Source organism: Mandrillus leucophaeus, unplaced genomic scaffold (assembly GCF_000951045.1).
Source record: "Mandrillus leucophaeus isolate KB7577 unplaced genomic scaffold, Mleu.le_1.0 Scaffold293, whole genome shotgun sequence".
NCBI classification, from domain to species: Eukaryota; Metazoa; Chordata; class Mammalia; order Primates; family Cercopithecidae; genus Mandrillus; species Mandrillus leucophaeus.
The window spans coordinates 1,054,266-1,065,974 of NW_012103065.1; the positions used below are offsets into that span (position 1 = coordinate 1,054,266).

Consider the following 11,709-nt stretch of genomic DNA (forward strand, 5'->3'; position numbering starts at 1 on the left):
TCTTTACCTTCTGAGAGCCAACCTGTTAGACTCACTCCAAGTGGCCAGAATCTATAACAATATTGTCTCCAGAGAATCATAATACACTCCACATTAGAGGAAATAAAGTAGGACTGTCTTGATTTTCCAAGCGTTTTGAGTACTTGACCTGAGTATTGACCATTTGCTCAATATTTCAGTATTATACGAATTACATATTCCCAGTGTCCCCAGGCCACTATTAGGTTCCTAGACAGTCAAAGATTCATGTTTAATATAGAGAAAATTAGAGATACAGAAAAATTATTTTATAATATATGAAAAAACTACCATATTTAATAATTCTAGAAAGCCTTTTAGAGTTCGAACCAGTTATGCTACTTACCTTACACATAAAATCATATGACTTTCCTGGGTAAGAGCATTACAGTTTAGTCTTTTTCATTTGCTTGTTTCGTCAGTAAGGCCTTGCCTTCTATGTCCTACATTGGAATTTACTATAATTTCATTCAATTTATATAGATAATAAGTGGAATGTAAACATTGTTCACATTCTCACAGTTACACTTTTATATAACTAGGTTGGAAATTCAGTTAGAAGGCATTCCTCTCTACATAATCTTTGCAGTGTCACAGAAACATCCAGAAGGTCTGCCTTCTTTCAGCCCTGCCACATATTGATTATGTAACCAAGGATCTGCCAATTAATTTTCCTGGAAGTCAATTTCCTCATTTATAATTTGGGGAAAATAAATCCTGTGCTACCAACCTCACACAATTGCAATGAGAATCAAATGGGGTAAAACATATAAATACATTTTGGAAAAAAAAAAAAGAGAGAGATAGAGATACCATTTCTGGAAACCCAGAACAACTTTAACAGCAATAACAATAACAAGTCCTCATTTTGTAACTATGTCTTGTATTAGGAATTTTATGATTGCAATCAATAGAAATCAACTCAAACTAGCTTAAGAGGGGACAAAAACTGGAGAGAGGACTGCATTATAAGGATTCAATAGCATTCTGGTATCTGAAACTAGGAGCACATCAAGATCTCAGGAAAGAACTGGAACCAGTTACCTTTCCTCTCTTCTCTTGTATTTTTTCTCGGTTTATCTGAAATATTATTTCTAATTTCTAAAGGTATATTTCCTCTGCCTATCCTTGAGTAAAAATTTGGCTGCTTGCATATGCAGAGCATGTATTTTCCAGATCCAACCACTTCGAGACACCAATCTCCATGTAATTTCCAACTACAAATTCACTGGGAATCTGGTTATGCTTCGATTATGTGCCCACCTTCAGTTATATAAATTGTGATGAATGATCAAGAATAAAATTTTTAAAATGGCTGTTGGGTGAATACTGCTATTCTCCAATATATTACAGACCTTTTATTTCTTTTTCCTCCAGAAAAAAAGGTTGTTGAATATAAAATCCCTTAGGTATCCACTATTCTCTTTAACTTTCCAAGGCACTTTCACATGTGAATGAAATGAGACATTGTATTATCTTAACAGATAGAAACAGAATTTCTCTGAGGGATGGAACTATTTTTGTTGAAAGGGAAAAAAAGATACTTCAGTAAGCCATTTGAAAGAGAAGAGAGATCTGGAGGGCATAGGTGCCAGCTGAGTCCCAAGAACAGAAGAGCAGCTTGGGGTGCTCTGCTTTAGAAAATGAAAGTCATTGGATTTTGCTCTTAAGAGGATTGGGGAGAAAAAAGAAAAGGAGGAGGAGACTGGGAGGCAAAGAGCCCAAGAAATGTGGTGTGTCAAAGCGGCATGAGGCAAGGAACTTGTAAAAATCTCCCGAGTGGTACGGTGGCCCCCACCCCTTCACCTTTACCACCTCTACCCTACACAAACTCTTCAAGAAGAAAAATATTCAAGATGTGATTTTTAGTTGTTTTTGTGCAATTTGAATTATTTGTTCATTCTGAGACATTATCAGAATTAAGTAAGAGTGTGTGTATGTGTGTGTGTGTGCGTATGTGTCTAAATTAAGTACGTCTGGCCTGCAGTGGTGTGGAACAGAGGGAAAGTGTGTTAAAGCAGAGGTGGAGGCACAGCATATACCACCAAAGATGTCAAGGGCACGGAGGCAGCAACTGACTCTGAGTTATAAACACATTATCTCTTATGCTCCCTGCAATAACTTGCCAAGTAATTAAGACAGATATCATTACTGTTTGACAGATAAGGAAACTGAAGACAATCATTTGCTGAATGTCTTACAGCAAATTAGTCTTGGAGCCGAACTAAAATCTGTATGTTTTATCGCTGGACTCAGGTTATTACACTGAACTTCCGTCAAATGTTACGATAGGGACAGGACAATGGTAGCATACCTTAGTGGAAAGAATCAAGACGATATTTCTTTAAATGAAATGCTCTTAATACTTTTAGTGAAACCACTAAGATTACCTTTTAGTCATTCTTCCATTCATTTAATAAATATGTGTGTTGAATTCATGTTCTGTAATTAGCATTATGATAGGTAATACCCTTTTGCTTGTAAGTAAGAATCATTTGACCAAAGTGAATTTTTAAAAATTTTTATTTATTTATTTACTTTATTTTTTGAGATGGAGTTTCACTCTTGTTGCCCAGACTGGAGTGCAATGGTGAGATCTCGGCTCACCGCAACCTCTGCCTCCCAGGTTCAGGTGATCCTCCTGCCTCAGCCTCCTGAGTAGCTGGGATTACAGGCATGCCTGTAATCAGGCATCATCACCACGCCCAGTTAACTTTTTTTGTATTTTTGGTAGAGACGGGGTTTCTCCACGTTGGTCAGACTGGTCTCGAACTCCCAACCTCAAGTGATCCACGCGCCTTGGCCTCCCAAAGTGCTGGGATTAGAGGCATGAGCCACCGCACCCGGCCTTGACCAACGGGAATCTTAAAATTATGAGAAGAAAAAAAAGGAATAGGAGGACCATGAAATCCACAGCATCCTGGTTTTTTTGTTTTTGTTTTTTTTTTGTTTTTTTTTTTTGTTTGTTTTTTGGTACTTTTTGAAATTGCAGTGACACAAAGTCTGACCTAGATTCAGCACCAGAAGTAACTAATTATGAATCCGCAACTAACCATATTAATATTCATACACTGATGGTGGGAACTGAATGGTATAGCACTTTAGAAAACAGCTTGGTAATTCCTCAAAAAGTTAAATACAGAATTACCATATAATCCAGGAAAATCATTTTAAATTTTCCTTTCTAAGATCAAGAAATGCCTGGAAAGTGCTCCGCCAGCCTAAACATTCTCCCTCATCCAAAAGTTCCCAATGAGAAGGCTGTATTCTGAATGTCTGTGTCCCTGCAAAATTTGTATGTTGAAACCTAATCCCCAATTCAATAGCATTATGAGGGAGGGCCTTTGGGAGGTGATTAAGTGATGAACATAGAGCCTCATGCATGGAGTAGTTCCTCATAAAAGAGGCCTGGGGAAGCCTGGTTGCCCCTTCCACCATGAAAGGACACATAGAAGCCATCAATTATGAGGAATGAGCCCTTGCCAGATGGTGAATCTGCTGGCATCTTGATCTTATACTTTCAAGCCTTCAGAACTATGAGCAAGAAATTTCTGTTGTATGTAAGTCTCTCAGTCTAAGGTATTTGTTATAGCAGCCAGAGTGGACTAACACAGAACTGTTTAGAAAGGAGACAGGAGCACTTTGTGAATTAAAGCACCACTTTATCAATAGCTGTGCAGCCCCAGATATCCAAAGAAGTGCCTTCATAAAAGAATGAGGTTGAATTTACAGCTGAAGCTTGAGAGCTAAGCAGCACTTTCCAGTTAACACGAATTAAAAGTTGGTGAGCCAGTGTGCTCAGGCTTGCTTGTGAAAAACAACGTTTAACTCAGGCAGGTCCTGAACCCATTAACCCATCCAAGTGCATTGAATTGAAAAAAGAAGCTCCTGCGAGGTTCTACCTATAACCCGGAGATTGGAAATAGATAGGCAAGCAAAGCACGGAGAGCAGAACATTGCTTTTAAGATAAAGTTAATGTTCTGAGGCTCATTCTATGTCTGAAACTTCTGCCTACGGAATTTTTAATGTATCTTCTTCAGTGTTAGAGTAACAGTGAGCTGGGAACAAAGGGGGTAAAGATAAGCCAGGCACAGGAGAGGTGACCAAAGATTTTCTTTCATTACATACATTTTTCCCCAGTCACTTTTCTCAGAGATTTAGGATCTGATCTTGAGCACTTTGCTGCCTGACTCTCCACTTTGTATAATGTTATAGATGGATATATGGAAGATCTGGATAATTGCATGTCTTAAAGTTCCTCCTGTGTAATATTTTCCCCCATTCAATGGCCCTGAATTCTTTTCGTTTCATTTTGTTTTGTTTTTGTCTGAGACAGGGTCTCACTCTGTAGACTAAAGTGGAATGCACTGGTGCAAGGCTGGAGTGCAGTGGTGCAATTACAGCTCCCTGCAGCCTCCACCTCCCACGCTCAAGCAATCTTCCCACCTCAGCCTCCCAAGTGGCTGGGACCACAGGTGCATACCACCATCTCTGGCTTATTTTTAACTTTTTTGTCGAGTCAGGGTCTCACAATGTTGCCCAGGCTGGTCTTGAACTCCTGGGCTAAATGGATCCTCCTGCTTTGGCCTCACAAAGTGCTAGGACTACAGGTATGAGTCAATGCCCCTGGCCCCTGAACTCTTACAAAGAGATAATTTCTTAAAAACTTAAAACATATGTTATTCATTTTAGCCCCTACTCCATATGTGGTCTAATAAACTACTGATATGCAACACGTTTGCTAAACCCTTTAATACAATTATTTGGAATAATATTGCCACTGATAGTAATTAGAACAGAAAAGCACTCAGCGCTTCCCTGAATCCCTTTGGCCTGCCTCCTACTCCCAGTCCTCTGTCAACCCTTCTGTTGCAGTTCCTGCTGAGCTGAACAAGAGACACACATGTCAGCCTCACAGCTTAAACAAAGAGCTACAGTGAAAGAAAAACAGCTGAGCCAGCAGGAAGCATAAACAGAGGGGGAGGTGTCAAGATAGCTATTTTTAAAGCCAATGTAGTAAATAAACTCATAGACTTTAATAAAGCCAGGTAGCTCTTTTCTTGAGAAGCTAGCCTATGCTTCAGGCTTGGCCCAAGGTTTGCTTGATCCTCTATTAGAACAGCATATTTGAAATTTTGGTAAGGCAAACAAACACTGGGGCAGGGGGAGACATGTCCTCATTCTTAGGATTTTATTCTTAAAAAGAAAAACAGGAAGCTTGAGAACCATGAAAACACAAGGCAGATAGGAATCACAAAATATGAACAAAATGTTATTGTTTCCCATCAAGATACAAATGGATGCATCATGAATTTGATGGCAATTTCTCCTCTTTGGATCTTAACTACATCCCTCCTTCTGGCCCTCAAAGTCCTCAACTGTCTCTGTCACCTTAATCTATTTCTCTTTGCTATTTTGTTCTTGCTCTTGGATCTGACAAAACAGAAACAAAAATGCATTATAATTATGAGCACATGATGTGCCTGGAACTGTGTTATGAGTTATCTTACTTAACACAATACTTCTAATATCTCCAGTGTTGAAGAAGAAACTGAGGCGTACAAATTCCAATGTAGAATAAATTCCCTGCACCTGAATGGCCTACAGAGTTCTATAGGACCTGGTTCCTGCCTACCTTGCATCCCTCACCTCCCTGATCTCCTACCCCTCTCTTCTCCACTTCAAACTAACCTTTGAGTTCCTTGATTAAGTCAACTTACATTCTACCCTAGGGCTGTTGCCCTTGTACTCACCATTGAAAGGCACTGGAATCCTCTTCCTCCAACCATGGCTCCTTCTAGTCATCTGGTTCTCTGCTCAAACGTGTCATCTCTTAGAGTAATCTTCATGAACGTTCAGTTGAAAGTACCTAATCTTTCCCTCAGAGTAACTCCTTGTTGTGGTCACCAAGGTGCACCATTCAGATGACCCTATACAGGAGCATAGTTGGCTGATAGCCTCCAACTGCCCCATATTTAGATCCATTGCAGTGTTCACACTTAGACCCGAGGCTCTCTCTTCTGAGGCTGCCCTGAGCCTATGACTGAGTAAGGTAGGGGTACTAGACCCAGCCCACTTCACCACTTCTGCCCAGTGCAGGACTCCTCTAATGAACAATATCTACTCAGGACTGGGTTCTGGGGCAGAGATCTCATCAGGTCGGTCAAGACTTTCTTCGAGCTGCACCATAACCTGTCCCAAACTCCCTCTTTCCTTCTCTCCTTGTCCAGGTGTCAGAGCTGCATCCCATTTGAAGTGCTCCCCAGCTACTCCTGCTCCCACTCTCTCTTATCCTTCACAGTATCTTCTCCCAATCTATTGTTTATCTAATTCTGTCTTGATGTCTGCTTCTCAGAAGACCTGAACTCTCTTGTAAAACACTGGTTGATTACTTTTATAGCATTTATGACTATTTTTATTGTATCCAATTAAATTGATCCACTTATGTATTTATTTAATGTCTCCCTCCTACCACTGCCACCATCTCCTCGTCAATGTAATCTGTCTTATTCATCACCTTATTCCCAGTGCTAAGAACAGTACCTGGCTTATAATAGATCTTCAGTTAATATTGTTGAATAAATGAATTAATGGATTTAGAAGGCTAGATTTATGCTTTAGATCCAGCAGTTCCTCTTTATTCAGTTACTGTGAGTTTTACTGTTCTAGGTTTGGACATAAAACAGTAAGCAAGAAAGAGAAAGTCTCTGCCCTTTTTCATGTATATTCAAGGAGAGAAGACAGGTAACAAACAGATAATCACAAACATATGTATGCTATGTGATAAGAAATATAAATAAATTATAGTGCATAATAAGGGAATAAAGAATGGTTGTTGAGTAGTCAGGAAAGATATCTCTCTGATGAGATGACATTTGATCAGAGATTTGAATGAAATAAAGGAGTGAGTCAAGCAGATACCTGGCTCAAGAGTGTTCCAGGCAGGGGGAGCATAAATGCCAAGGCCAATGATGGAGTGTGTTTGGCAGGTTCAAAGAACAGTCTGGAGGTCAGTGAGCCTGAGCCAGACAACAAGGAGAATGGCAGAAAACACTATGCGGGAGGCACATGGTAAAAAAATGGCAAGTCCTTGTGTGCCATCATAAGGATTTTAGATGAGATTTTCCTCTAAGTGAGATGGAAAGTGAATGGATAGTTCTCCCTGACACTTTAAAAGGATGCATCTGGCTGCTAGGTGGGAAACAGTAAGAGATCAAAGTAGAATTAGAGGAAGCAGAAAGCTGGTTAATATTTCATAAATATCTCTAGTGTCTATCAGTAAAGATGGCAATATTTGGCCAAATTCTGGTTATACTTGAAGACAAAGTTAGTAAGATTTCCTAACAAATTGAATAACCAAGGCTTGTGGAAAAGGAAAGAATCTAGGATAACTCCAAGTATTTGGCCTGAGCAAACAGAAAGGTGGAGTTGTTGGTTACTGTGTTTTCCTCCAGTCAAGATCAGCTGAACAGGTGTAGTCATACATAGGCAGAGTAGATTTAACCAGATTCGAGGTTTTTCCTGTTGAATACAATGGTGGGAGTGTTTTGAGGATATTGCAAATGAATAATTGTCCTGATGGAAGATGGAATATAAGTTGCACAAGGAGAGACATTAGCACATGTGGGGCATGACAGAAAGAGAAAAGGCATATGGTTGGTAGATGGAAGGTCTCTGTGAGACTGAAGAATTGATGGTACTAATGTAACAGAGGGTGAGATGAAAACGTCTGAAGTGGTGGTCAGGAAGTAGGGTGGCCATGTTTTTTCCTTTGTTCCATAACTGTTTTAGTCTGTTCTTATGCTGCTAATAAAGACATACCAAAGACTGGGTAATTTATGAAGGAAAGAGGTTTAATTGTCTCACAGTTCAGCATGGCTAGGGAGGCCTCACAATCATGGCAGAAGGCAAAGGAGGAGCAAAGTCATGTCTTACATGGCAGCAGGCAAGAAAGCTTGTGCAGGAAAACTCCTACCTATAAAGCCATTAGCTCTCATGAGACTTACTCACTCAGGAGAACAGTAAGGGGGGATTTGACCTCATGATTCAATTATCTCCACCTAGTCCCACCCTTGACGTATGGGGATTACAATTCAACCTGAGATTTATATGTGGGCACAGTGAAACCATATCAATAACAATCCTTTTTTTCTCAGTTGAATAATATTTGAGAAGAGTTACAAGTGAAATGAAACAAATTCCATACCTACCTCTTCAACTACCATCCCGTATGTCAACCCCTCTCCATGGTTAAGGTTCTTGAAAAAGTCTCCTTATTGAGCTTCTGCATTCTCCATGTTTATTTCTTAATTCCATATGGTAAGGCTCCCATTCACAACATAGCAAGGCAAAATTTTGTTTGCTACAGCTTTCAACACTACCTTGAAGCCAGCTAAAAGTCTACTCCTTTTGATTTATGACATCTCTTCAGTCATTTGTATCTCTCATTCCTACATTACATATCCCCAATTTCTTCAATTATTCCTTATGACATAGTTTGTAGCTACTTTGAATCCTGAGGCTCTCAGCTGGATGTGTTCTAATTTGTCTCTTAACATATGTCTCTAACTCTCTTAACATATAATGTTCAGTATTATTCAGAAATAAGAAGAAATGAAGTACTGGTGGATGCTACGTGGATGAACCCTGAAAACTTTATGCTAACTGAAGGCAGCCAGTGACAAAATACTATATACTATATGATTCCTTTTTTATAAAATGTCAGAATAGGCAAATCGAAAGAGACAGAAATTAGATTAGTGGTTTTCTAGGACTGGGGAAAGATAAAGGATTGGGGATAATGGCTAAGGATTGCAGAGCTTCTTTTTGTGGTGATGAATATATTCTACAATTGATTGTAATCATGCTTGCACAACTCTGTGAATATACTGAAAGTCACTGAAGTGTATACTTTAGGTGAATTCTATGGCATATGACTTATATCTCAAAAAAGCTTGAACCCGGGAGACAAGGTTGCAGTGAGCTGAGATTGTGCCACTGTACTCCAGCCTGGGCAACAAGAGTGAAACTCTGAAGTAGAGTGCTTCAACCTCTATAATTTCAACTTCACTCTGTATAAAATAGATAAATAAATAATATCTGCTCTACCTCCTCCTTGACAAGGTTGTTGAATCATATTTTGCAACATCATAATTATGTAAGTTATTAGCTTGAGTGACTCTCACCACCTCACATTTGGATTACTAACACATTTTACTTGCTGGTAACCCATTTGTTTTGCATGTAGTGGTAAGAGGGTTTTTTTATTTTTTTGTTTTTTAACATGTATTACCCAACTCAGGAAAGAATTTATATTAGTATCCACTTAGTACTAGTACTAAGGACCCAATGTACTAGCACTTAGTACACACTGTATCAAGTCCAACTCTTCACCTTAGCATTTAAAGCTGTCTTCCAACTTTGTCCCACACATCCCATCATTCTTTACACCAACTTTGTCCCACACATCATATCATTCTTCACAGCCAAACTACTTACAATTATAAAACCATTGTTTTCTCTTTCATGTATCTTGCATATTAACTGTTTAGCTGGTTAGTTCCCTTAAACAAAACATACTCTACTATGACCTGAATGTCTCCAAAGCCCTAACCCACAATACGATGGTATTCGGAGTTGGAACGTTTGGGAGGTAATTAGATTTGGATGAGGTCTTTAGAGTGGGGCCTTTAAGATGGAGCTTTATAAGAAGAGGAGAGACCAGAATGCTTTCAAGCTCTCTCTCTCGCTCTTGCTCTGCCATGTGAGGACACAGCAAGAAAGAGGCCATCTGCAAGGCCGCAGCAGAATCCTCACTGAGGAACTGAATCAACTGGCACCTTAATCTTAGATTTACCAGCCTCCAGAACAGTGAGAAATATATTCCTATTGTTTCAGCCACTCAGGTTATGGTATTTTTAGGGCAGCCTGAACTAATACATACTTCTTTAAACTCCCCACCAATATTCTGTCATCACCTCCTTCAAACATTTTTTTCAAAACTTTCTTATTTTAGAATTTTCCCCCATACTGATCAGTTCATTACTCTGCATCCTCTTGTGAATTTTGCTACATATAAATCTAATTTGCTGTTCTTATTCATTTATGTATTACATTTTAACTCACCTATTTGACTAACTTCAAAGGACAGAAGTAACGTCACCTAATTGACAAACTTCTGTTACACCTTCATTTCTCCAAAACATAAGTTTTGTAGTAATTTTTACCAATATTCAGCCACCACTGCTTCTTTTTTTGCTGAAACTGTTGGCTCCACACTCTGGTCCAAACTTAATAGGAAAGACTCACCATAAAAGATAATCAAGAATGGCTAACACACAGTATGTTGAAATTTAATTTCCTTAAGTTTAATTCCAGAGTTCTGATACACATTAGCATTTAGAGTGCCAAGAATTACAGTGTAGAAGGTGAGTAAGTACATTTAAAGATTGCTCCTTTTTGTTGTTATATTACAAAAGATTATAGTTGAGGCAGATCTTGAAATTGCATCTCATCAGCCCAGCAGGTGGTGTGACTCCCATAGGAGAACAGGAAAGGACATGTCCCATAAGGAGGTAACTCAGAGTCTCTGCTAGCTCACAAGCGTGGTCTCAGTGACCTACTCGAAAGCTATTCTGCTTGTATCATCAGTTCAGCCTCACCTTGGAAAACTCAAGCCCAGTTTTCTCAAATGATTTTTAGATAATAAGATTTCCAGATGAAAACCAGGGAGCATTTCCCAATTTTTAATACATCAAGGAAGATGTTTTTCCTTGCTACCAGTCCCATTTTCTAATCAGTCAACGCTTCCTGTGATATCTGTAGGGGAAAGGTGTAGTGCAATTGACAGGGAGAGATGAGATCTTAAGCCTCTGCTCATTCATTGGGTGCTGAGTAGTAATGCCTCCTGCAGGCCACAGGAACTTATCTCGGGCGGATCAGTTACAGCTGCAAGGATGGGGCCATAGCCCCATAAATGCACTCCTTATTTTATGGGCAAAGAAGCTAAGGCCTGTGAAAACGACATGCCCAGTGGTACAGGAGTTACAAACACGGTAATAAATATTGGCTCAAAATTTGGCATGGAAGCTTATGTGCTGCTCTAGAGGAGATCTGCTATGATGTGGAGATTGGCTTGCTGTGGGTGTGTTTTATTGCTCTTATCATTTAAAAGTACTTTTTGATTATTTGTCTCCCATTTTTTGAGGTTACAAGGAAATCCTTCAAAATGAGTTCTTGTGAAAAACCTGAGAATGGAAGGAAGGAGGGAGGGATAGGAAGAAGGAAAGAGAAGCAAAAGGTAGGAAGAAAGTTGACCTTGTTGCCCTTTCCTAGTCTCCTCCCCCGACTTTCCTGTTCTCCACTGTGCCCATCTCTGGTTTCACCAGGCTCCATTCCTTCCCCAGCTCCCTGTTTCCCACGGCCCTGAAAGCCAGCCGACAGGGATTTGCATTTTGAAAAGCCTTGTGTGGCTGCCGGCGCTGGGCATGCTCAAACGCCCAGAACTGGCTTTTTTCGGCAACTTTGGCAGCTCTCCCACCCCTACCCGAAGGGGCAGGTACGCACAGCTCCCTCGGTGTGAGTAAACGGAAAGAAATTACCCCACTCCCGCCCAGGGCAGAAGGCCACAGGCCCGCGGGTCAGTGTTGTGCTCCGGGGACGCTGCCAGGGGGCGCCGGGCCCTCGGGGGT

At 40.0% G+C, this 11,709-nt stretch overlaps 1 pseudogene; it reads right to left on the minus strand.

Annotated features, from left to right (window-relative positions):
- Nucleotides 1-11,709, minus strand: part of LOC105543926 — a 38,332-nt pseudogene that overhangs the window by 25,590 nt on the left and 1,033 nt on the right.